Genomic DNA, 8,008 nt, shown 5'->3' with positions numbered 1-8,008 from the left:
AGTAAAACCCTAGAAACTGGAAGTGCACTGCTAGACCAGGTAAGGGAAGCTTTAGTAATTTAATTTAATACTTGTTTGATGTGTATGAAAGCAATGAAGTGTACTGGATGTCTGAAATGCATGAAATATTTGATGTTTAGTTATACATGAACGAGCATGGTTGCACTGGATGTATGTGATGAATATTGTTTGAACTGTATGCTGAGAATGAAATGTATGATTTGGAATATGATTAAGTTTCTGTATGGTTTGGGATGATAATATGAATTTTGTAATGTATGAGATTTATGGTGGAGAGAAATTTTAAGTTATGAATCGTATGAAAACTGTAAAGTTATTGAAAAATGAAAAATCTGGAAAATATCATATTCTCTGCTTGATAAAATACGCTCGTCCTTGTACGGTCATATACCGTTCGGTTTCTCTAAAATTGATTTAGAATGAAATTCTTTCATTTGGAAAGGATTCTGTCTTATAACGAGCGTCCCCATTTGAAATGCTAATTGAGCGTTCTTCTTAAGTAGCGCTCGGTCTTACACTGAGCGTTCGTCCCAATAACGATCGATTTTATTAAACGTTCGTCTTAAGTGGCGCTTGGTCTTATGTCGAGCGTTCGTCTTAATAGTGTTCAGTCATTAACTGAACGTTCGTCCAAATGGATTCTCGGTCATGTATCGAGCGTTCGTCCTAAGTGGCGCTCGGTCTTAGACCGAACGCTCGTCCAAGAAGGTAAATGATAAGTAGCGCTCGGTCCTATACCGAACGCTCGTTCTTTCCGTACATTTTAACTAGCGAGAAATAGCGTTCGTCCTGATCTTAAATAATGTTCGTTCTGATCTTAAATAGCGTTCGTTCTGATCTTAAATAGCGTTCGTCCATACAGTTAATTAACGTTCGTCTTTTAGAGAAGTGTAACTAAGAATGAAAATATGATATTGAGGGAATTATAAAATGTGCGAACCATATATGAGATGAAATTATGATTTTGGAATTTGAACGAGCGTTCCAAGGAGGAACGTCTCTCTATGATTTGATTATGATGAGTTGTATAATATGACCATGGTAAAATCGCTGATGGCTGTTCATCCTGATATTCCGTGAGTGCTCGTCCTCACTTAGAGGGGAGTAGGTCATGTGTGGGAATGGCAGGAGGCCCTAGCCCTATTGAGTACTTTGAGGCTGATAGGGTTAACCTCGGTTGGCAGCTGATGAGTGTTCCAGTTACTACACCAACCGAGTGAACGAACGCCTGCGGTTACATGGATTCATACAGTCCGGACGGTCGTCATTTATGAGAGTTGGATAATTTATTCTATTCTGATTCATTGATGTATGTCTTGTGTGCTAATTTCTTATGATAAATTGTATGTGAGCTGTATGAATTAAATTACCTAAGCTTACCCTTGCAATTCCTTGTGTTGTCTACTGGTTATGTACGTCCGTCTTGTCAATGCAATGATCATCAGTTGTGGATGTGAGCAGATGGAGAGGCGCCACTAGAAGAAATGCTGGAAGAAGAAAATTTGGAAGACGCCAACCTTGTTGAAGCTGAGGTTAAAGCCGAGCCCTAGAGCGCTCGTCCAGTAGTAGCTGTTAGGGTTTCGGGATTGTATTTTGGGACGTTCGGTTATTTAGTTTTGAAAAGCCGTTCGTTCAGAGCTTAGTTTGTTGTATATATATTCCGAACCTGGTATCCGTTTAGCGTTCGGCTTTTAATAGCTGATTTTAGTTAAGACTGCACTGTTTAACTCTGTAAATGTGATTAGTTCTAATTAATGGTAATTACTATTTATTGGGATGTTACAATTACAAAATTTAATATTATAACAAAGTTAAACAAAAATATTAGTAAAATTTATGTTAAAGTTATAAAAAGAAATTTATAAAAGTAACTTTTTATTAATTTTGGTAATGTTATAGTTATATAACACTAATACGTCTAAATTTTCATCAAAATAAAAAGAAACTAGGATAAATTAAAAGATTTTATTAATGGTTATAATTATGTAATAAAATAAAAAAGTTTAAAATAGTACAGATATCGATCGCGATGGGACTCGAACCCACAATCTCCCGCTCCGGAGGCGAGCGCCTTATCCATTAGGCCACGCGATCAGATATTATTTTATATGATTCTTGATTTATGTCTTTAAAGTCAAACAAAATAAATAAATTCTTAAATATAATTTTGGTCCTATATTTCTATAAATGTGAAATTTAAATTCATATAAAACTTTAATTGTACATTTAGTTCAACAATGTTTTTGATTAAAATAACAAGATTACTTACATATTTATATAAAATAATATGTTAATAAAATCTTTTAATTATACATTTTATTATTATCATCAAAAATATATTAATTTTTTTGTTATCAACTAGATGGGTAATGCTAGATTAAAATTGTTTCATTTTAGAAACTTAAATAAATTAATGTTTTTTGTTAGAAACCAAAATTATTCGTTAAGTGCAAACTGCAGAAAGTTTAACTACAATGGAGTTCACTCTAAGAATAATGACATCTTTATAATTGAAGATAAATGTAACTAAGTTAAAAAACAACAAATTGAACATCAACAAGTTTAAAACGTATTACTCAATTTATTTCCGGACTGAAGTTTAATTACGGACTAAGTTTAATTAAGTGATATTTAAGATCCCTTTTTATTTTATTTTTCATGTAGTTTTCTTATTTTTGTAGATTAAATCAATGTTTTATTATATTTTCTAAATCAAATTTGAGTAGCAAAGAGGAAATTCATTTTGTTGAGAAATGAATATTAAGTTTTTCCTATTGAAAAATTAACTCATCGGAAATGTTGGATTCATTATGTGTAATTTGAGGGTTGATTAGCTTAATTAGGAATTTCTGGTAAGGAACTGAAACAGGAAATGTAAATTAATTAAATTAATTGTTTCTTCTTTGTGAAACCTTCCTTCGGTTTTTTTTTTTTTTACTTTAATAACATAATAGTTTTGGTTATGGTGATAATATCATGTTTTTCTTACTTTGTTAACTTATTTTTAAGGTAATTTTTAATTTGATTTTCTCTATGTAGGATTAACGGACAATTTTGGTTATTTATTATGTTTGGTCTTTCGATTATAGACGAGTTTGGTTAGAAAATGACTAATATTTTATCTGTAAAACGTTTTTTTTTCTCTCCTTAAAAAAATGTAAAGAAGTGAATGAAGTTTTGTCTGTGAAATTTAAATGCACTCATGCAGATAAATTGATTGCCTTAAGTTTAGAAAATATAATAAGGTATAAATAATATTCTTCTATATCATCTATATTTTTTTTTTCATAATAAGCATCAATTATCTATTGTTTAGTTTTTTTAAAAATTATCTTCGTAATTTGTTACATGGATTTGGTTGGTCTCATATATTTTCACTTTTGTTTTCTTTTAATAAATTTATCCATATAAATAGATCATATACCAATCATAAATTTAAACAAAGAAAAATATTTAATTCGATTCACATAATTTCAATTAAAGTTTCAATTTTTGAAATCAAATGTTATGTTTTGTTTCCCTATCTTATATCTTATTTAGTCTCTAAAAATATATTTTTCCATTTTTTTTCTTGATTTCTGCCACTTTTTACTATTAACCGTCTTTGTTGTTTGTATCTTTCTTTATTATTATTATTATTATTATAAATATAAGAACCTAGAAAATAAAGTATTAGAGCATATCGTTGTATTAAAATAATGAAACCGAATTTTTATTATAAAATAATCTTATAATATAAATAGAAACTTATAAAGCTCATCTCATTATCTAAAATATTGTCTATCTCTCTAAACACTTTCCTCTTCGTTCTCTCTCACTTTTCTCTAAAAATTCTTACTCCTCATTTATCTGTTCGACGATTAGGAAGTGTCTAGGCAATCTTTGCTTCGATCGAGGTTTTCTTTGAGTTGTGCAATTTTGAGTCGAGGTACGGGAAGTTAGATTATTGCTTTAGTTAGTAATATAGTATGTATATGTGATGATTCTACGTTTATTGTGTGAATGAACTAAAGTTAGGATTTTTAGAGTAATTGAACTGTGATATTGAACTGAAATTGGATGATGTTTGATCTGTGGTTAGTTGTGTGGAATGTTAGAAATCTATGATAATATGTATTGGTTATGAATAGAGTCACATTGTTGTAGTTTAGAGTTAGTTTTGAGGAAGTAGAGTAGTGAAAATGAGAATTAGGGGTTAGAGGCTCATATGGTCAGTTGTAATAACCAAGTTAAGTCAATTGTTACTTGTGGGAACTACGTAGTTGATAAAAAATGTGCCAAAAGTGGGAGATTGGGTTTTGGGTCTACAAGTTGGTGTTTTGGAGGTTTTGAAGTGGAATGGAGTTAGAAAACTTTGTGGATTGATGTTTGTAAGTTATAGAAATAGTTGTACAAGTCAAAGTAAGTATATAACACAATTTAGGAGTGTTAGAAGTTGGAAAAAATAGTTGGAATTGGTAAAATTGGTATAGGTTGCGTAATTCTGCAGATTTGGTGTTGCAGATTATGCAGACTCATTGAGCGAATATAGTCGCTTAGTGAGTGGTTTTAGAGGATGGCTCACTATTTGGTTGAGGTCTGGGAGCATTGTGAGTTTTATTTGAATAGCGAATGGGTGCGCTTAGCGAGTGTTTGAGAGGTCTAGACCACTGTCTGGACTTTCGCACAGCGAGTTGGGTAGTTGAGCGAGTGGTTTGGAGACTAGGGTTACTGTTAGGGAATTCGCACAACGAACTAGGTTGTTGGGCGAAGAAGTCTATGGTCGCTCAGCGAGTGTGTGCGTTGAGCGACTGCTCCTGGTTGTGATGTACTCTTGTCTTTCCTGTTCTTATTTGGTTTGATATGTGTTGTGATTCAATTGCAAATGTATGTATGATTTAGTTGGTTTCAAATGGTTTCACGGGTTGTAATATGGGTTCCATGGGAGAACTCCTTTTGTACGGCTTAAGTGTTTTAGAATCAATATAAGAGCTCAGTATTAGGGGTTATCCTAACACACTAATGATCTTTCAATCTCAAATAGAGAGGATTGATACATGTGGTAAGAGTAGTAGGAGGTCCTAGTACTTTGAGGCCTATTACGCGATAACAAACTAATCTTGTGTGTGTGGTAGGGTGAAACCCATGGCAATGGCTTTGCAAAGCAGTAGAAGTCACCACAAGTGCACAACCCGCCATAGTTCGGTATTCATTCTAAGTCTGGACAGTCAAATCTAAGTCATAACATGTTAGGATGTTTTGAACTAGTTTATTTTGCATGAATATTTATGTATATGTTGTATGTTATATCAAAGTATGAATTCTTTTTAAATCTAGCTTATCCTTCTATTTGTGATAGTGTGTTGTATGTGTGGTGTTTTTCCGTTGCAATGATCATCATGTGGATGTGAGTAGAGGGAGAGGAGGTTTCTTTGGAGCAGGCTTTGGACGAAGATGATGCAGCAACATGTAAAAGTCGAGAGGTTTAAAGAAGTTTGGAGCAGACAGGTGTAAGCAAAGATTGGGACCAAGCGGTTTAGATTAAAATAAGAGTGATATATAAATGAAAGTTTCAAAAGTCTCGTCCCATTCTCTGAATACAGCTATATCTCTCTAAATTCTTCTACTCTATTCTTTTCTCCTCCTTCTCTCTAGATTCCTTCAATCTCACTTCATCTGTTCAATAATCAGACTGAACCTAAGCAATCCTAGTGTCAAGAGATTTCCATTCCACCGATCGACTTAGTGTTTAGAGCTGGTAAGTTTCGTTCCTTTAATTCTTATGAATTTTTGGAATTTCTAGCACATAGAAGTAAGCCTTGATGCTTGCATGTGTTCATCAGCCTTCTCTTCCCCTTTCTAACTTCATTTTTGGTACTTTGGTTGGTCTCTTCTCACAAATCAGTGAGTTATAGGTGTTCTTAGGATTTTTTGGAGGTGTGAGCAAATTTTTGGAAGGGTAGAAGTCGTTCGGTTCGGTTAAGAGGTAAGGAAAGCTGGTTAATTTAATTGATTGGTTGATGATATATGAAAATGTTGTTTGATGGTTTGCATGTGTGTGAAATTGAATGTTTGTGTGTTCGGCATTGTTTGTGTGGGATGCTAAATGTTGTGGTCATTGAGTTGTGGTTATGTAGAATTTGGAGTGAATCCTGGTTTGGGATTGTTTGAAATGATGTTATAAAGGTTTAGGTAATCTTGGATAGGTGTAAATTGGTATATGAATCATGTATGGACGATTAGAAGTTGGGAAAAATGTTTAATTTTGGTAAATTCTAGTGTTCTTAATTCTGCAGAAGTTTTGCAAAATTATGCAAAAAGCTAAGCGTTCGCTATTGACAACTCGACTAGGTTTAGGTACTCGGTCATTAACTGGGTTCGGTCTCTTTAGAGTCCTACCCGTTCATGACCGTTCGGTCTTAGGGGGTATGGGTGGTCTCTTAGTAGTGCTCAGTTTTGTACTAGCACTTATTCTTAGTAATGATCGGTTTTGTACTAGCACTTGGTCTTAGTAGTGCTCGATTTTGTACTAGCATTTGGTCTTAGTAGTGCTCGGTCTTGTACCAACATTCGATTGAATACAACGTTCGGTTTAGTTATAGTTTTTGGTCTTGACACTAGTACTCGGTTTGTATTGGCATTCGGTCTTAACTACGTTCAGCCTCCTATGGGCCTTACTTGTTAAGGATTGTTCGGTCATGCTTTAGTGATCAGTCTTACCTGAGTATTCGGCCATGCTTTAGTGATCGGTCTTACCTGAGTATTCGGTCTAAGTTCTTAGTTTTCGGCCTAAGTTATAAGTGTTCGGTTTAGCTCTAGTGATTCAGTTATTCTAGTGTTCAGTCTCACCGTAGTGTTCGGTATTACATTAGTGTTTAACTGTATTCCGCCTTACGTTAGAGTTAGATCCTTAATAGTGTTCGGCCACTTCTTTAGCCTTACCTATTATGGACCGTTCGGTCTTGTTCTTTAGGGTAGTGAGAAACCGTTCAGTCTCCAATGTACGCAACGTGTTCGGTCTTGCATGTGGTTTCCATTGTTGTTTGATAACTTGTTTAAATTCAGTTATATGAACATGTGATGTATGAATAATGGAGTAGATGTTGTTATAAAGAATTATGTTCCAACTGGTATGAAAGAGAATTCCAAGGAGGAATGTCTTAGTGATTGGTTATCAAGGTGGTGGTAAAGTATGAATATGAACAACGAAATCCACGACGTTCATCCTAACATTCTAATGATTAGTAGAGATGGGTACGTCGTGTCGTGAGAATAGCAGGAGGTCCTAGCTTAGGGGGGACCTACGGTGAGTGATAACGGGCTAACCTCGTGTGATAGCTGATGGGTTTCCAGTTACTACACCCACGAGTGCACGAACGGCCATAGCTACATATTCATACTAGTCCAGACGATCAAGTTAAAGTGGTCAGTCAATATGTGTTTATATGTTTTATACATGTGTATGATTATCTGATCTGTTTGTTTGAATCGTATGCTCACATGACTATTAAATTACACTAGCTTACTCTTCTTTTCTGTCTTGTATATGTTGTTTGTTCGGTATTTCTTCTTTGCAATGATCATCCTGTGGGTGTAAGTAGAGGATGGTGAGTATTCTCTGAAGCAGGCGCTGGATGGAGAGGACCCAACTGCTTAGATTAGGGTCGATCGGTTGTGTGTATAGTTTTGTAGGGACCGTTCGGTCATGTAGAATACTTAAGAGTTTTTTTAAAGCATTTAGAAAACCTTCAAAGAGATAGAAAGAAAGAAGACTTGATTTTATACCAGTTCACTCTAAATTAAGCTATATCCAGTTTTCCCTTAAGCACTTTTAAGGAGTTTCACTAATCTTTAAAAAGATTACAACGAGTTTAACCACTCTTAGTTTTGCACAAAGTATAACTACTTATGGTATCAAATAGTCCAATTGAATATATCGTTTAACTCCACACTGAGTTAAACAAACAAATATTTTAAATCACTTCTTATTCTACAAAAATAGTAAAGC

The 8,008-nt window shown here is 34.1% G+C and overlaps 1 non-coding gene across 1 annotated transcript; it reads right to left on the bottom strand.

Moving 5' to 3' along the window:
- Window positions 1–2,042: 2,042 nt before the first annotated feature.
- On the bottom strand, window positions 2,043–2,115 carry TRNAR-CCG (transfer RNA arginine (anticodon CCG)). Its single transcript has one exon. It is a non-coding gene; the product is annotated as a tRNA-Arg (tRNA).
- Between the last annotated feature and the right edge of the window lie 5,893 nt (window positions 2,116–8,008).

This window comes from Vigna angularis, chromosome 5 (genome assembly GCF_016808095.1).
Source record: "Vigna angularis cultivar LongXiaoDou No.4 chromosome 5, ASM1680809v1, whole genome shotgun sequence".
Taxonomy (NCBI): Eukaryota; Viridiplantae; Streptophyta; class Magnoliopsida; order Fabales; family Fabaceae; genus Vigna; species Vigna angularis.
This window is presented reverse-complemented; position numbering and strand designations above follow the sequence as displayed.